This window comes from Syngnathus leptorhynchus, chromosome 21 (genome assembly GCF_054491065.1).
Source record: "Syngnathus leptorhynchus isolate UIUO chromosome 21, UIUO_Slep, whole genome shotgun sequence".
NCBI classification, from domain to species: domain Eukaryota; kingdom Metazoa; phylum Chordata; class Actinopteri; order Syngnathiformes; family Syngnathidae; genus Syngnathus; species Syngnathus leptorhynchus.
Genome location: NC_141215.1, coordinates 391,370 through 398,181, shown reverse-complemented (window position 1 = coordinate 398,181; position 6,812 = coordinate 391,370). Strand labels below are relative to the sequence as shown.

At 50.8% G+C, this 6,812-nt stretch overlaps 2 pseudogenes; both read left to right on the top strand.

Annotated features, from left to right (window-relative positions):
• Window positions 1-1,605: 1,605 nt before the first annotated feature.
• Window positions 1,606-1,724, top strand: LOC147039918 (5S ribosomal RNA; annotated as a pseudogene).
• Window positions 1,725-5,742: 4,018 nt separating this feature from the next.
• LOC147039917 (5S ribosomal RNA) lies at window positions 5,743-5,851 on the top strand (annotated as a pseudogene).
• The last annotated feature ends 961 nt before the right edge of the window (window positions 5,852-6,812 follow it).

Genomic DNA, 6,812 nt, shown 5'->3' with positions numbered 1-6,812 from the left:
GTTCGAGTGGTAGATTTGAGGACATTTTATTGCTTGAAACTGCTGTGAACTCAAAGCAGCAGTCAAATGTCTTGAAAAGGGGAAAAACACTTCCAATGTAGTGTTTTTCCCCTTTTCAAGACATTTACTTTGATACGGCAAAATGCAGGTCGCAACGGCAAATCCGTGCTACCACACAAAAAGCTGTCAATAACGTTTCATGATAGCCATGTTTCCGTGAAACACCAAAAGTCTTGGAAGAAAGCCTTTTTCTTACCTGGTTGTTACATGGATGGGAGACGTTCAGGGAATACCAGTGCTGAAAGCCTTTTTTTTCCCACGTCAATTGTGAAAGGAAACTTTTACAACAGGCATCAAGTACCATCGTTGCTTGGCACGGGTTTTCAGGGCCGATTGTGTCTATAAAATGTAAAACTCTGGAGCCTCTGATGGCTTGCGGCCATACTACCCTGAGAACGCCTGATCTCGTCCGATTTCGGAAGCTTAGCAAGGTCGGGCCCGGTTAGTACTTGCATGTACTACCACTAGAGGCGAGACTATGTACAATAAATAAAGAGCCTGGCTCCCTGTGAACTCAAAGCAGCAGTCTTTATTTGTAAAATAACCCAACATTACATACACATTGCCCTTCCATGTAGTGTTTTTACCCTTTTCATGACATTTACTTTGATACAGCAAAATGCAGGTCGCAACGGCAAATTCGTGCTATCACACAAAAAGCTGTCAATAACGTTTCATGATAGCCATGTTCACGTGAAACACCAAAAGTCTTGGAAGAAAGCCTTTTTCGGACCTGGTTGTTACATGGATGGGAGATGTTCAGGGAATACCAGTGCTGAAAGCCTTTTTTTTCCCACGTCAATTGTGAAAGGAAACATTTACAACAGCCATCAAGTTGCTTGGCACGGGTTTTCAGGGGCATTTGTTTCTATAAAATGCAAAACTTTGGAAACTTTGTCGGATTACGGCCATACTACCCTGAAAACGCCTGATCTCGGAAACTTAGCACGGTCGGGCCTGGTTAGTACTCGGATGACAGACCGCCTGGGAATACCAGGTGCTGTAAGCTAATATTTATTTATTTATGTATTTATTTTTTCAATTCAATCGTTCAAGCAATCTTTTGCAACACCCATCACGTATGGCATTCGGAAACTTCAGCCCTAGTTTTAACTCCGACATTGAAACTATAACCCGAGTTTGAAACGTAAATTGTGTGGTGTCATCCATAGCGTTGCAGTTCACGTTTCTTACCGCTAGAGGGTAGACTATGTACAGTAAATAAACAGCCTGGCTTCCGGTGAACTTAAAGCAGCAGTCAAATGTCTTGAAATGGGAAAAACACTTCCAATATAGTGTTTTTCCCTTTTTCAAGACATTTACTTTGATACGGCAAAATGCAGGTCGCAACGGCAAATTCGTGCTACCACACAAAAAGCTGTCAATAACATGGATGGGAGACGTTCAGGGAATACCAGGTGCTGAAAGCCTTTTTTTTCCACGTCAATTGTGAAAGGAAACTTTTACAACAGCCATCAAGTTGCTTGGCACGAGTTTTCAGGGGCGATTGTGTCTATAAAATGCAAAACTCTGGATATTCTGACAGCTTACGGCCATACTACCCTGAGAATGCCCGATCTCGTCAGATCTCGGAACCTTAGCAGGGTCGGGCCTGGTTAGTACTTAGATGGGAGTCCGCCTGGGAATACCAGGTGCTGTAAGCTTTTATTTATTTATTTATTTTCACCCTCCTTGAGTCGTCACCTTATCGTGGTGGAGGGATTTGCGTGCCCCTATGATCCTAGGAGCCATGTTGTCTGGGGCTTCATGCCCCTGGTAGGGTAACCATGGCAGAAGGGTCCTAGGTGAGGGGCCAGACAAAGCACGGCTCAGAAGACCCCTTATGATGAAAAAAATATATGGATGTCGTTTTCCCTCGCCCGGACGCGGGTCACCGGGGCACCTCTCTGGAGCCAGGCCTGGAGGTGGGGCTCGAAGGCGAGCGCCTGGTGGCCGGGCCTTCGCTCATGGGGTCCGGTCGGGCATAGCCCGAAAAGAAAACATGGGTTCCCCTTCCAATGGGCTCACCACCTATAGGACGGGCCAAAGGGGTCGGGTGCATAGTGAGCTGGGCGGCGGCCAAAGGCGGGGACCTTGGCGGTCCGATCCCCGGCTGCAGAGGCTGGCTCTAGGGACATGGAATGTCACCTCTCTGGCTGGAAAGGAGCCCAAGCTGGTGTGTGAGGCAGAAAGGTTCCGACTAGACATAGTCGGACTTGCCTCCACACGTAGTTTGGGCTCTGGTACAAGCCCTATCGAGAGGGGCTGGACTCTCTTCCACTCTGGAGTTGCCCACGGTGAGATGCGTCGAGCAGCTGTCGGCATACTTATTGCCCCCCGGCTGGGCGCCTGCACATTGGGGTTCACCCCGGTGAGCGAGAGGGTAGCCTCCCTCCGCCTTCGGGTGGGGGGACGGGTCCTGTTGTTTGTGTCTATGCACCGAACGGCAGCTCAAAGTACCCACCCTTCTTAGAGTCCCTGGAGGAAGTGCTGGAGAGCGCTCCTTCTGGGGACTCCATCGTTCTACTGGGTGACTTCAATGCTCACGTGGGCAATGACAGTGAGACCTGGAAGGGCATGATTGGGAGGAACGGCCCCCCCGATCTGAACCAGAGCGGTGTTCTATTATTGGACTTTTGTGCTCGACACGGATTTTCTATAATGAACACCATGTTCAGGCATAAGGGTGTCCATGTGTGCACTTGGCACCAGGACACCCTAGGCCGCAGTTCGTTGATCGACCTTGTAGTCGTGTCATCGGATTTGCGGCCGCATGTTTTGGACACTCGGGTGAAGAGAGGGGCGGAGCTGTCAACTGATCACCACCTGGTGGTGGGTTGGCTCCGATGGCGGGGGAAGATGCCGGTCCGACCTGGCAGACCCAAACGCTCTGTGAGGGTCTGCTGGGAACGTCTGGCAGAATCCCCTGTCAGGAAGAGCTTCAACTCCCACCTCCGGCAGAGCTTTTCCCACGGGGAGGCGGGGGACATTGAGTCCGAGTGGACCTTGTTCCGCGCCTCCATTGTTGAGGCAGCCGACCGGAGCTGTGGCCGTTAAGGTTGTTGGTGCCTGTTGTGGCGGCAATCCCCGAACCCGCTGGTGGACACCGGCGGTAAGGGATGCCGTCAAGCTGAAGAAGGAGTCCTATAGGGCTTTTTGGCCTGCGGGACTCTGGAGACAGCTGACAGGTACCGGATGGCCAAGCGGAACGCGGCTTCGGCGGTTGCTGAGGCAAAAACCCGGGCGTGTGAGGAGTTTGGCGAGACCATGGAGAATGACTTCCGGACGGCTTCGAGGAAATTCTGGTCCACCATCCGGCGTCTCAGGAGGGGGAAGCAGTGCACGGTCAACACTGTTTACAGTGGAGATGGTGTGCTGCTGACCTCGACTCGGGATGTCGTGAGTCGGTGACGAAGACCTCCTCAATTCGACCGACACGCCTTCCATTGTGGAAGCAGGGCCTGAGGACTCTGAGGCGGACTCTCCAATCTCGGAGGTCGAAGTCACTGAGGTAGTTAAAAAACTCCTTGGTGGCAAGGCCCCGGGGGTGGATGAGATCCGCCCGGAGTTCTTAAAGGCTCTGGATGTTGTGGGGCTGTCATGGCTGACACGCCTCTACAGCATTGCGTGGACATCGGGGACGGTGCCTCTGGATTGGCAGACTGGGGTGGTGGTTCCCCTCTTTAAGAAGGGGGACCGGAGGGTGTGTTCCAATTACAGGGGAATCACACTCCTCAGCCTCCCTGGTAAGGTCTATTCAGGGGTGCTGGAGAGGAGGATCCGTCGGGAGGTCGAATCTCGGATTCAGGAGGAGCAGTGTGGCTTTCGTCCTGGCCGTGGAACAGTGGACCAGCTCTACACCCTCGGCAGGATCCTCGAGGGTGCATGGGAGTTCGCCCAACCAGTCCACATGTGTTTTGTGGACTTGGAGAAGGCGTTCGACCGTGTCCCTCGGGAGGTTCTCTGGAGGGTGCTTCGGGAGTACGGGGTGCCGAGCCAACTGATAAGGGCGGTTCGGTCCCTGTATCACCGATGCCAGAGTTTGGTCCACATTTCCGACAGTAAGTCGGATTCGTTCCCAGTGAGGGTTGGACTCCGCCAAGGCTGCGCTTTGTCACCGATTCTGTTCATAATTTTTATGGACAGAATTTCTAGGCGCAGCCGAGGCGTTGAGGGCGTCCGGTTTGGGGACCTCAGCATTGCGTCACTGCTTTTTGCAGATGACGTGGTGCTGTTGGCTTCTTCAGTCCGTGATCTCCAGCTCTCACTGGAGCGGTTCGCAGCCGAGTGTGAAGCGGTCGGGATGAGGGTCAGCACCTCCAAATCCGAGTCCATGGTCGGTCGGGATGAGGGTCAGCACCTCCAAATCCAAGTCCATGGTCCTCGGTCGGAAAAGGGTGGAATGCCCTCTCCGGATCGGGGATGAGAGCCTGCCCCAAGTGGAGGAGTTCAAGTATCTTGGGGTCTTGTTCACGAGTGAGGGCAGGATGGAGCGCGAGATCGACAGGCGGATCGGTGCAGCGTCGGCAGTAATGCGGACTCTGTACCGGTCCGTCGTGGTGAAGAGAGAGCTGAGCCAAATGGCAAAGCTCTCGATTTACCGGTCGAGCTACGCTCCTACCCTCACCTATGGTCACGAGCTATGGGTCGTGACCGAAAGAACAAGATCCAGGATACAAGCGGCTGAAATGAGTTTCCTCCGCAGGGTGTCCGGGCTCTCCCTTAGAGATAGGGTGAGAAGCTCAGTCATCCGGGAGAGACTCGGAGTAGAGCCGCTGCTCCTCCACGTTGAGAGGAGCCAGTTGAGGTGGCTCGGGCATCTCATTAGGATGCCTCCTGAACGCCTCCCTGGGGAGGTGTTCCGGGCATGTCCCACCGGTAGGAGACCCCGGGGACGACCCAGGACGCGCTGGAGAGACTACGTCCCTCGGCTGGCCTGGGAACGCCTTGGAATCCCCCGGGATGAGCTGGAGGAAGTGGCTGGGGAGAGGGAGGTCTAGGAGTCCCTCCTAAAGCTGCTGCCCCCGCGACCCGACCCCGGATAAGTGGAAGAAGATGAAGGTGAAGGTGAAGATTTATTTATTTTCAATTCAATCGTTCAAGCAATTTTTTTACAACACCCATCACGTATGGCATTCGGAAACTTCAGCCCTAGTTTTAACTCCGACATTGAAACTATAACCCGAGTTTGAAACGTAAATTGTGTAGTGTCATACATACCGTTGTAGTTCACGTTTCTTACCGCTAGAGGGGAGACTATGTACAGTAAATAAAGAGCCTGGCTCCCTGTGAACTCAAAGCAGCAGTCTTTATTTGTAAAATAACCCAACATTACATACATATTGCGCTTCCATGTAGTGTTTTTATCCTTTTCATGACATTTACTTTGATACAGCGAAATGCAGGTCGCAACGGCAAATTCGTGCTACCACACAAAAAGCTGTCAATAACGTTTCACGATAGCCATGTTTCCGTGAAACACCAAAAGTCTTGGAAGAAAGCCTTTTTCGGATCTGGTTGTGACATGGATAGGAGACGTTCAGGGAATACCAGGTGCTAAAAGCCTTTTTTTTTCCCACGTCAATTGTGAAAGGAAACTTTTACAACAGCCATCAAGTTGCTTGGCACGGGTTTTCAGGGGCAATTGTGTCTATAAAATGCAAAACTCTGGGAACTCTGATGGCTTACGGCCATACTACCCTGAGAACACGCAATCTCGGAAGCTTAGCAAGGTCTGGCCAGGTTAGTACTTGGATGGGAGACCGCCTGGGAATACCAGGTGCTGTAAGCTTTTATTTTATTGTATTTTTTTCAATTCAATCGTTCAAGCAATCTTTTACAACACCCATCACGTATGGCATTGGGAAACTTCAGCCCTAGTTTTAACTCCGACATTGAAACTATAACCCGAGTTTTAAACGTAAATTGTGTGGTGTCATCCATAGCGTTGCAGTTCACGTTTCTTACCGCTAGAGGGGAGACTATGTACAGCAGTGGTTCCCAAAGTGGGCGGTACCGGTGGGAAGATCTGGGGGGGCGGTGAGGAAGAAGGGGGCGGTAGGGGGGCGGCAGTCTGAAGTCGAAGTCAGAAGTTCGAGTGGTAGATTTGAGGACATTTTATTGCTTGAAATACCAGACTGGGTGATCAATCCATTCCTAAATGTCGTCGGTGAAGAAACTGGAGTGGCAGAGGAAGAACTGATTTCAATTCAAAATGACATTGAGCTAAGGCCAAAGTTCAAAAAGTCATATCAAGATTTTTGGTTCCAAAAAAAAATCTCTGACTGCTATCAAGTGCTGTGGAACAAGGTCAAGATGTACTTTATTGCCTTCCCAACATCATATTTAGTAGAACGGGGCTTCAGTGCAGTCGCCTTGCTTCTTTCCAAGCAAAGAAACCGACTGAAAATTACTGACCGCGGGGATCTACGACTTCTTCTTAGTGAGTTCCAGCCTGATGTTGAGAAGCTTGTGTCCCTGCACCAAGCACATCCATCCCATAATATTAAGTGTGAGACAAAAATGTTACTGGTGGAGTGTTTAGGTCTTTACCATTCTATGTTGCTGAAACAGTTAAAACAGTTAAAAAATGAATTGGTTTGCTAAATTGGGTTTTATTTGTGAAATACACATCAGTGTTTAACCTCTTTTCAAATTGCAGCATACCAAATATCAAGAAAGAGGTGTTTGTTTCCATATGTGTCTGTGGGGGGACGGGGGGCTAGGAACTCACTAGGGAGCCAAGGGGGCAC